This window comes from Crocuta crocuta, unplaced genomic scaffold (assembly GCF_008692635.1).
Source record: "Crocuta crocuta isolate KB4526 unplaced genomic scaffold, BGI_CrCroc_1.0 scaffold549, whole genome shotgun sequence".
In the NCBI taxonomy this organism is placed as follows: domain Eukaryota; kingdom Metazoa; phylum Chordata; class Mammalia; order Carnivora; family Hyaenidae; genus Crocuta; species Crocuta crocuta.
In genome coordinates, this window is record NW_027529169.1 from 492,459 (window position 1) to 508,570 (window position 16,112).

Consider the following 16,112-nt stretch of genomic DNA (forward strand, 5'->3'; position numbering starts at 1 on the left):
TCAGCTCAGGTCATGATCTCATGGTTCATGAGTTTGAGCCCCGTGTCAGGCTCTGTGCTGACAGCTCAGAGCCTGGAGCCTGCTTCAGATTCTGTCTGCCTCTCCCCTGCTCATACTCTGTCTCTCTCAAAAATAAATAAAGATTTTTTTTAATTAAAAAAATATATATTTTTTTGTTTTTTGTTTTTAATGTTTATTTACTTATCTTGAGAGAGAAAGAGATAGAGAGAGTGGAGGAGGGACAGAGAGGGAGAGAGAATCCCAAGCAGGGAAGGGCTTGATCCTATGAACCATGATCATGACCTGAGCTGAAATCAAGAGTTGGACACTCAGCCAAGTCACACAAATGCACCTAAATATTTTATTTTATTTTTTAAGTTTACTTATTTATTTTGAGAGAGAGAGCAGTTAGGAGAGGGGCAGAGAGAGAGTATCGCAAGTAGGCTCCAAGCTCAGCCCAAGCCTTACATGGCTCTCAATCCTACAACCATAAAATCATGACCTAAGCAGATATCAGGAGTCAGACACTTGGGTGCCTGGGTGACTCAGTCAGTTAAGCATCTGACTTCAGCTCAAGTCATGATCTCATGGTTTGTCAGTTCAACCTCCACTTTGGGCAAGCTTGAGCCATGCTTCAAGTGAACCTGCTTTTCTCTGTCTCTGCCCCTTGTGGGATTCTCTCTCTCTCCTCACTCAGTTGCGCCCTCTCTCTCTCTGAAAGAAAGAAGCCACTCTTTAAAAAAAAAAAAAAAAATNCCACCCAGGCGCCCCTAAAGATTTTATTTTTAAATCATCTCTACACAAGATGTGAGGCTCGAAGTCACAACCCCGAGACCAACAGTCGCACGCTCTACCAACTGAGCCAGCCAGACGCCCCAAAGTATAATTTCATTCAATAGGAAATCACACTAGGAGGGAAAACGAGGAGGGGGGGACCTTAAATTAAAGCCAAACATTTTTTTTTCCAAGGCACAGCACTGAGATTTCCAGATTTACAGCAGAATGAATACATTATTTCCATGAAACAAAATCATGAGTACAAAGTTTGCCTTTGAAACAGTTTTCCACTTCGTCTCTATTGCTCAAAGCTCAGGAAACGATGCTGTGGCCTTCCTCAGGGCCAGGTAGCCAGTGACGATGTTGGATGGCAGCCTCCAAATACAAGAACATTCTTCAGCGGTGCTGAACCGCAGCTTTATCTGGGGGTCAGAGTGGTTGGCAAGAAGACCTGAACCATCAGAATAGCTTAGCTGGTTTAAAGGATGGAGGAATGTCAATACTGAAGTAGTTAGGATCCTTCAGTTGCCATGGCAATGCCCTTTTAGAAGCGCCAATTTGTTTCAGGTTCTTCCAGGTTCTGTTCTTGCCAGCTACCGCGCCACCATGGCCAGAGTGCACACAGAGTTTGGACCCTTAAATGGCAATGGCTTGGCAGCTTTTTCCATAGGTCCTGTGCTGAAATCAGAGGGCACCACTTTACTTGCACTCATAGCTTCCGTGCTGATACCCCGGCTAAAGTTGGAGGGAGACACTTTTTTTCTTCTTCCTGGTGTTGCAACCCCTGAGCTGCTGCCCTTGTGAGAAAGACTGGCTGGCCTCTTCCTGCTGTTGTGGGCTATTCCCAGAGTGGAAATGGTGGCCACAATTGGAATTTGAGCCACCATTCTTACCTACTCTGTGTTCTTTTAATATCTAGTTTTGAAAATTTTTTTAATTAAAAAAAATGTTTTAGGGGCGCCTGGGTGGCTTAGTCGGTTAAGCGTCCGACTTTCGCTTAGGTCATGATCTCGCGGTTCGTGGGTTCGAGCCCCGCGTCGGGCTCTGTGCTGACTGCCAGCTCAGAGCCTGGAGCCTGTTTCAGAGTCTGTGACTCCCTCTCTCTCTGACCCTCCCCTGCTCACGCTGTCTCTCTCTCTCTCCTAGAAATAAATAAAAGCATTTAAAAAATTCTTTTTTAATTTTTTAATGTTTATTTAATTTTGAGAGAGAGGGAGAGAGACAGAGCAGGAGTGGGGGAGGGGCAGAGAGAGAGGGAGACACAGAATCTGAGGTAGGCTCCAGGCTCTAAGCTGTCAGCACAGAGCCTGATGCGGGGCTTGAACCCACGAACTGTGAGATCACGACCTGAGCCAAAGTCAATGGCCGGATGCTTAACTAACTGAGCCACCCAGGTGCCCCCATTCTCTTTTTTCTTATAGTAATTTTTGTAGGGGCTTTATTTATTGTTTGTTTGTTGTAGAGGATTTAATCTGACACTTCCTGTTGCTCGGTTTACCTGAATTTAATTTTTCTGAAGGATTTGTTCAGGTAGCTTTCTTATTTTGACAGAGCTCTCACTTCTGTTGTTTTGGGGTAATGTTAAGAAATACGGCTTGCTCTCAGATTTCCTGGCTGCATAGCTCTACCCTGCCTTTATCTGGACCTTCACTTCCTTTGTCTTTGCTGCCCCGTCCTGATCAATTTTGATATTTCTCTCAGCAGTTTTTCTTCAGTATGAGACCAATCCTGAAAGGGAGCCCTGAGGGGCGCCTGGGTGGCTCAATCAGTTAAGGGTATAACTTCATCTCAAGGCTTGATCTCACAGTTCGTGAGTTTGTGCCCGGCATTGGGCCTTGTGTTGATAGCTCAGAGCCTATAGCCTGCTTTGAATTCTGTATCTCCCTCTCTCTGCCCCTCCCCTGTTCACGCTCTTTCTCTCTCACAAAAATAAATAAACATTTTTAAAAAATGCCTGGATGGTCATTAGGCCATATTGGCATGTATCTTCACTTGCTACTGAAGAGGGCAAAACCTCTCTCCATTTCAGCTCTTGTCAGAGTGGATGCCTTCCATTGGTTGTTTGGACCATCTGTTCTCATATCTCTCTGACACCCTGTTTCTTCCTCTGTTTCTTCTGCATAAACACCCATAACAAGCAGGTCTTATGGCTTTTGGTAGTTTGTTCCCACTCCTCAATACTTTGGGGTTTGTGGTGATACCTGGTCACCTAGTTTTGTTGTAAATGTTCTCCATGAATTTTTGGTTTTGCCAACTAGTTGCTCTGTTTTGTTTTTATTTTTTGTTTTGGTGGGGAATTTTGAGAAATCCAAACACTAAGCTGCCACTTCCACTAACATTTCCCCTCGTCCCCCCTCCACCACCACATATCCCTACCGCCATTACCCTTGTCTGCGACCCTGCTTGTGCTTATTAGTATTTTTTTAATGTTGTAATGATATGTGTACTTATCTATTACCTGTTTCTCTCTAGACTGTAAGTGCCATAAGAGCTCAGGCATAGTGCCTGGCAATATAGTAGCGGTTCAATAAATATTTGTTGAAGGAAAAATGTTTCAAAAGAAGCAGCATATTTGGAGGTTGAGAGAAGAGTCAGTTCGTGGCAGATACATAAAGTGGGATAAAGAACTGATAAGAAAGGAGGCACTTGGCTGGCTCAGTCTGAAGAGCATATGACTCTTGATCTCAGGGGTTGTGAGTTCAAGCCCCACACTGGGTGCAGAGATTACTTATAAAAAAATTGTTTAAAAAAGGAACTGGTTGGTAAGAAATAATGCTGGACAATTGGATCAGGTCAGTTTAGGGCTTTGTAAAGCATTTAAGGAGGAGTTTTTACTTTACCCAAGGCAATGAAAACCCTTTAAAATGTTTTAAGGGAAAAAAAAGACTTTAAGTAAGGGAGTGGTCTGATGAGATTTCTTTTTTTTAACATCACAAACTGCAGTACAGAGAATGGATTGTGGGACATAAAAACTGGAGATGGGATTAGAATCACTGACAATAATCCAACATTTGAATATAAATGGTAAATAAAACATTGAATTACAGTGATCTGATTTTCAGATAACTTGCACAGTGGGAAATATAATCAGAATCCAGAAGATAATAGGGGCACCTGGCTGGTTCAGTCAGTTAAGCCTCCAACTTTGGCTCAAGTCATGATCTCACGGGTTCGTGGGTTCAAGCCCCGCATCAGGCTCTGTGCTGACAGCTAGCTTGGAGCCTGGAGCCTGCTTCAGATTCTGTATCTCCCTCTCTCTCTGACCCTCCCTTGCTCATGCTGTGTCTCTCTCTCTCAGAAATAAATAAAACATTTAAAAATTAAAAAAAAGAATCCACAAGGTAATAGAATGGCCAGAAAAACGATTAATCTGAAAACGATGATAATTAGGCAAGATAAATGAAAGCTCATTCATTCAGGGCCCAAATTCATAACTGATAAACAAATATAGGCTGGTTTAATAATAGCTTGTGGAAACACAAATTAGCAATAACTATTATGAAGTGACACTGTGATGAAACTAAGGATGTTAATTTATTCCTTTTTTTTTTTAGTTTATTTATTTATTTTGAGGGGAGGAGGAGCAGAGAGAGAAGGAGAGAGAGAGAGACTCCAAAGCAGGCTCCCCACTGTCAGTGCAGAGCCAGACATGGGGCATAAACCCATAAACCATGAGATCATGACCTGAGCTGAAATCAAGAGTCAGATGCTTAACCATCTGAGCCACCCAGGCGCCTCAATTTATTCCTTTAAAAAATTTTTTTTGTTTTAAAAATTTACATTGAGAGATAATTCACATAGTATATAGTTAACCCATTTAAGTGTAGAATTAATAATTTGTTTTAGTTTTTAATTAATAATCTTTAGTAGATTAATACATGTGATGCATCCATCCAACAGTCAAATTTAGAATATTTTCATCACCTCAAAAAGAAACACTGAGGCAGGGGGAACCCTATCATTCTTCTATCCCATCACCTGTTTCCCTAAGCCCTCAGCAACCACTAACCTACTTTCTGTCTCCATAGATTACTTTTCTCTGGATTTTAATAATAATGGAATTATATAATACATGGACCTTTCTGACTGGCTTCTTTATTTAGCATAATGTTTTCTTTTTCTTTTTTTTTTTTAATTTAAGTTCATTTATTTCGAGAGAGAGATCAGGGGAGGGGCAGAGGAAGAGGGAGAGAGAGAATCCCAAGCAGGCTCGAACTGTCAGCACAGCCGGATGTGGGGCTCCAACTCACGAACTGCAAGATCATGGCCTGAGCCGAAACCAAGAGTCTGTTGCTTAACCAACTGAGTCACCCAAGCACCCCATTTATTTAGCATAATGTTTTCAACATTCATCCAAGTTGTAAGCATGTATCAGTACTCTGTTCTTTTTTTTTATTTTTTATTTTATTTTATTATTTTTTTTTAATGTTTTATTTCTAGGAGAGAGAGAGAGACAGCGTGAGCAGGGGAGGGTCAGAGAGAGAGAGAGTCACAGATTGAAACAGGCTCCAGGCTCTGAGCTGGCAGTCAGCACAGAGCCCGACGCGGGGCTCGAACCCACGAACCGCGAGATCATGACCTAAGTGAAAGTCGGACGCTTAACCGACTAAGCCACCCAGGCGCCCCTATTTTATTTTATTTTTGAGAGAGAAAGAGAGTGCAAGCAGGGGAGGGGCCGAGAGGGGGAAGATAGGATCCAAAGCAGACTGTGCTGACAGCAGTGGGCGTGATGTGGGGCTCACACTCAGGAAACGTGAGATCATGACCTGTGCTGAGGTTGGACGCTCAACTAACTGAGCCACCCAGGTACCCTAGTACCCTTTTCTTTTTATAGGCAAATAATATTTAATTGTTTGGATATACTACATGTTGTTTATCCATTTTTTTGTTGATGGACATTGCGTTTTTTTCCATAGTAGGGGAGGCAAACTTCACCCATCTTAGGTTCTCGGCTGGGGCTTTTTAGCAAAAAGATAAATTAGCAAGATAAAACAAACAAGCTTATTAATATATGCAGCTCACCCATCGCAGAGGAGAAAACTATATGAAGAGTAATTCAAAGTGGTGGCTTAGAACTCTGGCTACTATAGCATCTTCAACAAAGGGCAATACATTTATGGAAATAAGACAGGAGGAAGGAAAAGAGTTTTAGGCTTCAAAGGGCTGCAAACTCGGAAGGTAAACAAGTGGGAGGAAACTAAGGGAGGAAGATGTGTTTGCAGATTTATCTGGTGCTATCTCTGAGCTGATGAGAGTCTAGAGCATCTCCAATAAAGAATTTATATCCACCCTTAGGCAGAAAAGGAGAAGGTTAGAGAGAGAGCTTTTTATGTGTTTGCTCCTTTTTAGTTGCCTTTAGCTCAAAATAATTTTATGTCAAAGAGGCGTATTTGGGGGCAATGTATTCTGGTTTTCTTCACCATCTTTTGGCTATGATGAGTCATACTGCTGTAAACATTCATGTGCAAGTTTTTGTGGGGACCTACGTTTTCATTCCAGCAATGGAACTGCTGGGTCATTTTATTTACTCTTTGTTTCCATTAATGGACATAGTCTCTAGGGTGTGCTAAGTGATAGTCCCACCTGTAATCTGATATTCAGTCCTGTCCTGGGCTATACACGTTGACAAACTGACCATATACAGCTAAGAGAGGCCAGAGCAATAGAGAAGAGATTGTTAACCAAGTAACTTGAAGAACAAGGGGAGCATGTGGAGACATTTAGCTGAAGAAAAGAAAACTAACGTGGAAAAGAGGGGTGCCTGGGTGACTTAGTCAGTTGACCATCTGACTTTGGCTCAGGTTGTGATCTAGTAGTTCGTGAGTTCAAGCCCCCCACATCAGGCTTGCTGTTCTCAGCGCAGAGCAAGCTTCAGATCTTCTGTTCCTCTTTCTTTCTGCCCCTCCCCCTCTTCTCTCTCTCTCAAAAATAAACATTAAAAAGATGAAGTGGAAAAGAGATATATTCAGCCCACTTGGTAGAAATTTCAGAGACACATAATAGGTCTGAAGATTTTCTTTCCTCCCTTCCTTCCTTCTTTCCTTTCTTTCTTCTCTTTCCCTCCTTCCTTCCTTTCCAATTATTTTGTTTGACTACATAAAACATGAATAAAACATAAAAGTACAAAAGGATGCACACCGATATCTTGCATTCAATTCTCCTTCTTATAGGCAGTTTCTTATAAATCCTTTGAGATATATTTTAAGAAAATAGAAACTGATTTTTAAATTAAAAAAATTAGTATACTTTTAGAGTAAAAGCATGTCTAACTAAAATTTTTTTTTAATTTTTAAATTATGTTTATTTAATTCTGATAGACAGAGACAGAGCAGGAGCAGGGGGAGGGGCAGAGAGAAAGGGAGCCACAGAATCTGAAGCAAGCTCCAGGCTATGAGCCATCAGCTCAGAGCACAACATGAGGCTCGAACTTGTGAACCACAAGATCATGACCTGAGCTGATGTTGGACACTCAACTGACTGAGCCACCCACACATCCCATAAAAATTTTTTTTTTTCTAACTCTTATAAATGGCCCCACCCTGCCTGTAATGACTGTTTCAGACATTCTGTATCCTGGAGGTATTTAGGGAAAATAGATAAATGATCGGTTAATTTTCTGCAGTATTTTTCTCTTGTAATTTATTTGTTGAAGAAACTAGATGGTTATCCTATAGAATTTCCCACATTTTGGATTTTGCTGATAAAATTTTCTGCATTCGGGATTTTGCCCAGTGGTGTCTTTCTTTTACGAATTTCTTGCAAATTGGTATTGGATTGAGAGGCTAAGATTCAGATTTGATTTTTTTTTAAATTTTTAATGTTTATTGAATTTTGAAAAAGAGAGAGAGAGACAGAGCGTGACTTGGGGAGGGGCAGAGAGGGAGACACAGAATCTGAAGCAGGCTCCAGGCTCTGAGCTGTCAGCACAGAACCCGACATGGGGCTTGAACTCTAAAACCATGAGATCAGGGCCTGAGCCAAAGTTGGACACTTAACCGACTGAGCCACCCAGATGCCCCTGGATATAATAGATGGTGGTGGGTTCTTATATCAGGAGAGATATAATATTTGGTTATCTTTTTTGTGATGTTAGCACCTATTGTTGCTCAAAGTGCTGATATTGTCATTGTATTATTCCTTCTTCACTTAGCTGCCATATTTTTATAATGAAGAACTTCCCCCTCAGAGTAGTAGTTGAAAAGGCAAGATAGGGGTGCCTGAGTGGCTCAGTCGGTTAAGCATCTGACTTTGGCTCAGGTCATGATTTCATGGTTCATGGGTTCGAGCCCCGCATCAAGCTCTGTGCTGGCAGCTCAGAGCCTGGAGCCTGCTTCAGACTCTGTATCTCCCTCTCTCTCTCTCTGCCCCTCCTCTGCTCATGCCCTGTCTCTCTCTGTCTCAAAAATAAATAAACTATAAAAAATTTCTTTAAAAAAGGCAAGATAAATGTTTGATACTTTATCTAGAGTTTTCAAAACAGTGGGTTGGTACCCTATCATCTTACAATGACTAGTACTTTTTTTAAGTAACATTATGAATTCATGTATTTAAACCTATTTAATGTGTTACACTGTGGTTCTTATCCTTGTTAAATTAGGATGGTTATATTGGAAGACTTTTAAGGTTGGCTTTTGAGTTCTTTCAATAAAACCTTAATAGTCTTTGATAGTTTCTCCAATTCTCTCTTCAACCCACTATAAATCAACTATAATCCCTACCATGTGAAGAAACTTGTCTTGTTAAGATCATCAAAAACCTCCATATGTGATCAAATCCCTGGCTATTCTCCAGCTTCATCATTCTTGCTCTCCCAGCAGTATGTGTGCCTGTTTATATATTTTTTATTTATTTATTTTTATTTTTTAAATGTTTATTCTTGAGAGAGAGACAGACAGACAGACAGACAGAGACAGAGGGAGGCAGAGGGAGGGGCAAAAAGAGAGGGAGACACAGAATCCAAGCAGGCTTCAGGCTCTGAGCTGTCAGCACAGAGCCAGATATGGAGCTCAGACCCACAGTCCACAAGATCATGACCTGAGCTGAAGCCAGACACTTAACCAACTGAGCTATCCAAGTGCCCCCGTGCCTGCTAATTAGAAGTCTTTCTTTTCTTTTTTTTATTTTTTATTAAAAAAATTTTTTTTTAATGTTTTATTTATTTCTAGGAGAGAGAGAGAGAGACAGCATAAGCAGGGGAGGGCCAGAGAGAGAGGGAGTCACAGACTGAAATAGGCTCCAGGCTCTGAGCTGGCAGTCAGCACAGAGCCCGATGCGGGCCTCGAACCCACGAACCGCGAGTTCATGACCTAAGCGAAAGTCGGACCCTTAACCGACTAAGCACCCAGGCACCCCAGAAGTCTTTCTTTTCTTGTCTTCTGAGATAATTCTTTTCTGGTTTTCCTCCTACTTCACTGAACATTTGCTGTCTTCTTTGCTGGATCTTACCCCCTTCCTAACTTAGGAGGTGAGAGTAGATAGTAAAACAGTTCAAGAACCAAACTCTAGAACCCTCTACCATTTACAGGTTAAAAAGAAGAGGAAGAGGGGTGCCTGGGTGGCTCAGTTGGTTAGGCATCCAACTTCGGCTCAGGTCATGATCTCACAGTTTGTGGGTTCAAGCCCCGCATCGGGCTCCGTGCTGACTGCCAGCTCAGAGCCTGGAGCCTGTTTCAGAATCTGTGTCTCCCTCTCTCTCTGACCCTCCCCTGCTCACGCGCTCTCTCCCTCTCTCTCAGGAATAAACATTAAAAAAAAAAGAAGAAGAAGAAGAGGAAGATACAGCAAAGGAAGAGCAAACTAAACGAGAAGCTAGCGGAAGGAAGGAAATAATAAATACTAGGACAGAGATAGAGAATAGAAATATAATGGAATAAATGAAACTTGATGTTGTCTTCATTGAAAATAACAAAATTAACAAATCTTAGCTAGCTGGTCTAAGACAAACAGAGACACAAATAACTAAAATCAGAAGTAAAAGTGAAGACATTACTACCAAACTTACAGAAATAAAAATGACTGTGAGAGAATACTACGGACAATTATACACTGACAAATCAGATTACCTGTGTGAAATGGGCAAATCCCTAGAAACACAGGAATTACCAAAATTGACTCAAGCAGAAATTATAAAATCTGAACAGACCCATAACAGGTAAAGATAATGAGTCAGTAACCAAAACCTCCCAACAAAAATAAGTCCAGGACCAGGATGGCTTCACTGATGAATTCTACCAAACATTTAAAGAATTAACACCAATCCTTTTCAGACTCTTAAAGAAAATAAAAGAGAAGGAGGAGGAATGTGCTAACTCATTCCATGAGGCTAGCATTACCCTGACATCAAAGCCAGAAAGAAAGAAAATTACAATTCAGTGTCATTCAGTTCATTCACAATACTATGTAACCATCACCTTTATCTAGTTCTAAATCATTTTCATCACCCCAAAATAAAACCCCATGTTCATTAAGCAATCATACTCCTTACCCCCCTATCCCCAGCCGCTGGCAACCACCAGTCTTTCATTTTTATGGATTTACCTCTTTTGGATAATTTATATAAATGGGATCATACAATATGTGATCTTGTATTTTGGGCTTTCTTTTACTAAATATAATATTTTCAAGGTTTATTCATATTGTATGTAACAATAGTTCATTTTCTAAATGTTTATTTATTTTGGGGGCACCTGGGTGGCTCAGTCGGTTGAGCATCCGACTTCAGTTCAGGTCATGATCTCACGGGTTCGTGGGTTCGAGCCCCACGTCGGGCTCTGTGCTGACTGCCAGCTCAGAGCCTGGAGCCTGTTTTAGATTCTGTGTCTCCCTCTCTCTCTGACCCTCCCCTGCTCATGCTGTCTCTCTCTCTCTCAGAAATAAATAAAACATTAAAAAAATTTTTAAAAATAAATAAATGTTTATTTGTTTTTGAGAAAGAGACAGAGAACATGCATGTAAGCAGGGGAGGGGCAGAGAGAGAGAGGGACAGAGGATCCAAAGTGGGCTCCCTGCTGACAGCAGAGAGCCTGATGCAGGGCTTGGATTCACAAATCTTGAGATCATAACCTGAGCTGAAGTCAGATGCTCAACTGACTGAGCCATTCAGGCACCCCACAACAGTTCATTTTCTAAAACAGGGAAAACTTTCAATATTTTACTGAGAGAATCCTAAGTAAGCTCCACATGGTCAGTGTGGAGCCTGATGTGGGACTCGAACTCAGGAACTCTGAGGTCATGATCTGAGCCCAAATCAAGAGTCAGCACTTTACTGACTGAGCCACCTGGCACCTTCTCTATCAAAAAATTTTAAACTCCTATTTCTAGTTTGCTAATATATAATTTTAAGTATATATATATATATATTTTTTTTAAGTTTATTTGAGAGAGAGTGCACCCACATGAGGAAGCGCAGAGAGAGAGAGGTAGAGAGAGAATCCCAACCAAGCTCTGCACTACCAGCACAGAGCCCAAAGTGGTCCCACCAATGATGAGATCACGACCTGAGCCTAAACCGGGAGTTGGCCATTTAACAGATTGAGCCACCCAGGCACCTCTAGAGCATGTGACTCCTGACCTTGGCTGTCAGAGCCACACCTTGGATGTAGAGATTAATTAAAAATAAAATCTGGTTTTTTTAAGATTTTATTTTTAGAAAATAAGCCTTTTAGGGGCGCCTGGGTGGCTTAGTCGGTTAAGCGTCCGACTTTCGCTTAGGTCATGATCTCGCGGTTCGTGGGTTCGAGCCCCGCGTCGGGCTCTGTGCTGGCTGCCAGCTCAGAGCCTGGAGCCTGTTTCAGTCTGTGACTCCCTCTCTCTCTGACCCTCCCCTGCTCACGCTGTCTCTCTCTCTCTCTCCTAGAAATAAATAAAACATTTAAAAAAAAAAAGAAAAGAAGCCTTTTAAAAAAACATGGAGTTGTTCCTTTCACCACAAACATGAATCTAAAAGAAATGTAATATTGTAGACATCAAGGGAATAGGTGCTATTCAAAAAGGAACGCCTCACAAAAGTTACCATGGCAAAATTGGGAGAGTCTACAGTGTTACCCAGCATGCTCTTGGGATTGTTGTCAACAAGGGCAAGATTCTTGCCAAGAGAATTAAAATACATTTTGAGGGGCGCGTGGGTGGCTCAGTCAGTTAAGCGTCCGACTTCGGCTCAGGTCATGATCTCACAGTTCGTGGGTTCAAGTCCCACGTCGGGCTCTGTGCTGACAGCTAGCTCAGAGCCTGGAGCCTGCTTCAGATTCTGTGTCTCCCTCTCTCTCTGACCCTCCCCTGCTCATGCGTCTCTCTCTCAGAAATACATAAAACAGGGGCGCCTGGGTGGCTTAGTCTGTTAAGCGTCCGACTTTCGCTTAGGTCATGATCTCACGGTTCGTGGGTTCGAGCCCCGCGTCGGGCTCTGTGCTGGCTGCCAGCTCAGAGCCTGGAGCCTGTTTCAGAGTCTGTGTCTCCCTCTCTCTCTGACCCTCCCCTGCTCACGCTGTCTCTCTCTCTCTCTCTCTCCTAGAAATAAAAAAAAAAAAATTAAAAAAAAAAGAAAAAAATACATAAAACATTAAAAAAAAATTTAAATACATTTTGAGTATAATAAGCACTCTAACAGCTGAAACAGCTTCCTGAACTGTGTTAAGGAAAATGATCAAGAAAGAAGCTAAAGAGGGACACCTGGGTAGCTCAGTCCGTTGTGTCTGACTCTTCATTTCTGCCCAGGCCATGATCTCATGGTTCATAAGTTAGAGCATCACATCAAGCTCCACGCTGACAATGCTGAACCTGCTTGGGATTCTGTCCCTCTGTCTCTGCCCCTTTCCTGCTCACATTCTCTCTGTCTCTCTCAAAATAAATAAATAAACAAACAAACAAACCAAAGAAAGAAGCCCAAAGAGAAAGGCACTTGCATTCAATTAAAGCCCAACCTGTTTACCCAAAGAAGTATCCTTTGTGACAACCAGTGGAAAGGAGCCTGAGCTGCTGGAACCCATTCCTTATGAATTCATGACAGGTGTAAAAAGAATAAAAGACCACTGGACTGTTAAAAAAAAAAAAAAAAAGGGCAGTGGTAATAGTCCCCATCATATCTTCATTTAATTCACCAATTTCTTGTCCCTGTGAAAACTAGACAGATACTGGAGGATGTGTGTAAACTACTGTAAATTCAGCCAAGTAGTAGCCTTAATTGTAGCTGCCTTGCCTGATGTGGTATCATTGCTAGAGCAGATGAGCAGGGCCTCAAATACATGGCATGCAACCCTTGATCTGGCAAATGCATTCTTTTCCATCCCTATCAGAGAAAAGAAAAGAAACAGTTCACCTTCACTTGGAAAAGGCAATGATATACATTTATAGTCTTACCCCAGGGCTATGTTTGCTCTTCTCTCTGTCATTAAACCATCTGAAGAGAGCTAACCAGCTAGGCATCTCTTAGAGCCTCACTGTATTGAGCTCTGCTATATTGATAACATCATGCAACATGGACTGGTTGAGCAGGAAGTGGCAAGTATGTCACATGCCTTGGTAAAACACTTGCCCTCCAGAGGGTGAGATAACAACCTTTATTCAGAGTTCCCTTCAGAATTAGTTGAAGCCCTGTGACTGCTCAGCCATCAACTTTGCCTTCTGTCCAATCTTACTTCTTTTCTTTCCTGCAATTGCTGACCCCAAGAGCACTCACTAATAAACTGCCTTCCTCTAATCACCATTTTAGAAATGACTTCCCAGGAGCGCCTGGGTGGCTCAATCAGTTAAGCATCCAACTTCAGCTTGGGTCATAGCCTTGCAGTTCATGGGTTTGAGCCCCACATTAGACTCCGGTGCTAATAGCTTGGATCCTGCTTGGGATTCTCCCTCTCTCCCTCTCTCTCTACCCCTCCCCAACTCTTTCTCTCTCTCTCAAAATAAATAAACTTAAACAAATAAAATACAATAATAAATAAATAAATAGTAATGATTAACTTTATTGAGTACCTTCCATGTACCAGGCATGCTCTATAGGCTTTCCATGTGTTAATTCATACTCTTCATTAGAGGCATATGAAAAAGTACTATTATACTTGCAGTTATAAAAAAAAATCAATAAATTTAGGAACAAATATAAATAAATCAACTATTGGAACTGTAAATGTTTACATAGGTTTCTTAGAAACAGACAGATGAGGGGCGCCTGGGTGGCTCAGTTGGCTAAGCGTCCAACTTCAGCTCAGGTCATGGTCTCACAGTCTGTGGGTTCTAGCCCTGTGTCGGGCTCTGTGCTGACAGCTAGCTGAGCCCGGAGCCTGCTCCAGATTCTGCATCTCCCTCTCTCTCTGCCCTTCCCCTGCTCACTCTCTGTCTCTCAAAATAAAATAAAGACATAAAAAATTTAAGAAAATGAAACAGATGGATGAAGCAGACACAATAAGCAGAGACACAGAAGATGTGAATAATACAACAGGCTCAGTGTATTGTATGTGGAGAATTCTACATCTAACAGATAGTACACCCTTTTCTAGTACATGTGAAACATTACAAAAGATGACTAGATACTAACTTACAAAGGAAGTCTTAATATTTTAATTTTAATTTTTTATAAATTTATTTTTATTCTTAATTTTTAAAGTAATCTCTATGCCCAAGGCAGGCCTTGAACTCATGAACCCAAAATCAAGAGTCTGATGCTCCATAGACTGGCCCCCGAATACTACATTTTAATATAGTATTCAAGCATCAATATAACACAGCCTATGTTCTGTGACTATAAGACAATCACATGAGAAATACCTAATTAAAGGATAGCTTTACAATTGTTTTTAATGTTTGTTCATTTATTTATTTTATTTTATTTTATTTTATTTCTGAGAGAGAGAGCGTGAGAAAGGGAGGGTCAGAGAGAGAGGGAGACACAGAATCTGAAACAGGCTCCAGGCTCTGAGCTAGCTGTCAACCCAGAGCCCGATGGGGGGCTCGAACCCACTAACCATGAGATAATAACCTGAGCCCACGTCGGCCGCCCAACGGACTGAGCCACCCACGTGCCCCAATGTTTATTTTTGAGAAAGAAAAATAGACATTGTGAGTTGGGGAGGGGCAGAGAGAGATGGAGACACAGAATCTGAAGCTGACCCCAGGCTCTGAGCTGTCAGCATAGAGCCCATGCAGGGCTCAAACTCATGGACTGTGACATCATGACCTGAGTTGAAATCAGTTGCTTGAACTGACTAAGCCACCCAGGCACCCCATGGATAGCTTTTTAAATCCCCAAATGTCTGGAATCTAAGTGCATACTGTTAGTAAATCTTGGATTAAAAAAGGAGTAAGAGGGGAATAAAAGGAGCAAGAGAAATTATTAAATACTTTAAATAAAAGTTTGTCATATTTTCTAGAATACAATTATTTTTATTTTTTATTTATTTTTAATTTTAATGTTTATTTTATATTTGAGAGAGAGCATGTGAGTGAGGGAGGGGCAGAGAAAGGCGGGCACAGAGGATCCAAAGCAGGCTGTGGACTGACAACTGTGATCCCCATGAGGGCTTGAACTCATGAACCTTGAGATCACGACCTGAGCCAAAGTCAGACATTCAACTGACCGAGCCACCCAGGCACCCCTCGTTTTATTGTTATCACTTTTTTTAAATGTAGGATACAACTAAAGCTTTAATTAGAGATGTACAGGGCGCCTGGGTGGCTCAGTCGGTTAACCGTCTGACTTTGGCTCAGGTCATGATGTCGCGGTTTGTGGGTTTGAGCCTCGCATTGGGCTCTGTGCTGACAGCTCAGAGCCTGGAGCCTGTTTTAGATTCTGTGTCTCCCTCTCTCTCTGACCCTCCCCTGCTCATGCTGTGTGTTTCTCTCTCAGAAATAAATAAAGCATTAAAAAGTTTTAATTAGAGGTGTACAATATTAAATACATTTGAAAGAAAAAGAAGTTTGGAGACAAATGAAAAGGTATTCAACTCAAGAATGAATCAGTCACTAGAGATTTTAACGTGCCTTCTCAGAAACCGATACATCGTGCAGACAAACCATAAAGTACAATATAGAAGAGCTGGATAATTAACAACCTAAATCTATTAGTACACAGAGAAGAAATAAGGATAAGGGGAATAATATAATCAGTAAACCAGAAAGAAAACGAAAAAGACTTCTAGTTAGAATCATAAAGACAGAAGAAGGAGAAGCAGCAGCAGAAGCAGAAGCAAATAAAGGAAATATAGAAAGAGAATGGGACACAGACAAAATAGATTTTTTTCAAAATAAAAACAGCATTATTAATAACCATATACTAATAATGAATTATAAACCTGAATGAAATAGATACATTTCGGGGCGCCTGGGTGGCTTAGTCGGTTAAGCGT

General features: G+C 41.4%; 1 pseudogene; it reads right to left on the reverse strand.

Moving 5' to 3' along the window:
• Nucleotides 1-1,082: 1,082 nt before the first annotated feature.
• LOC144226114 (INO80 complex subunit C pseudogene) lies at nucleotides 1,083-1,664 on the reverse strand (annotated as a pseudogene).
• Between the last annotated feature and the right edge of the window lie 14,448 nt (nucleotides 1,665-16,112).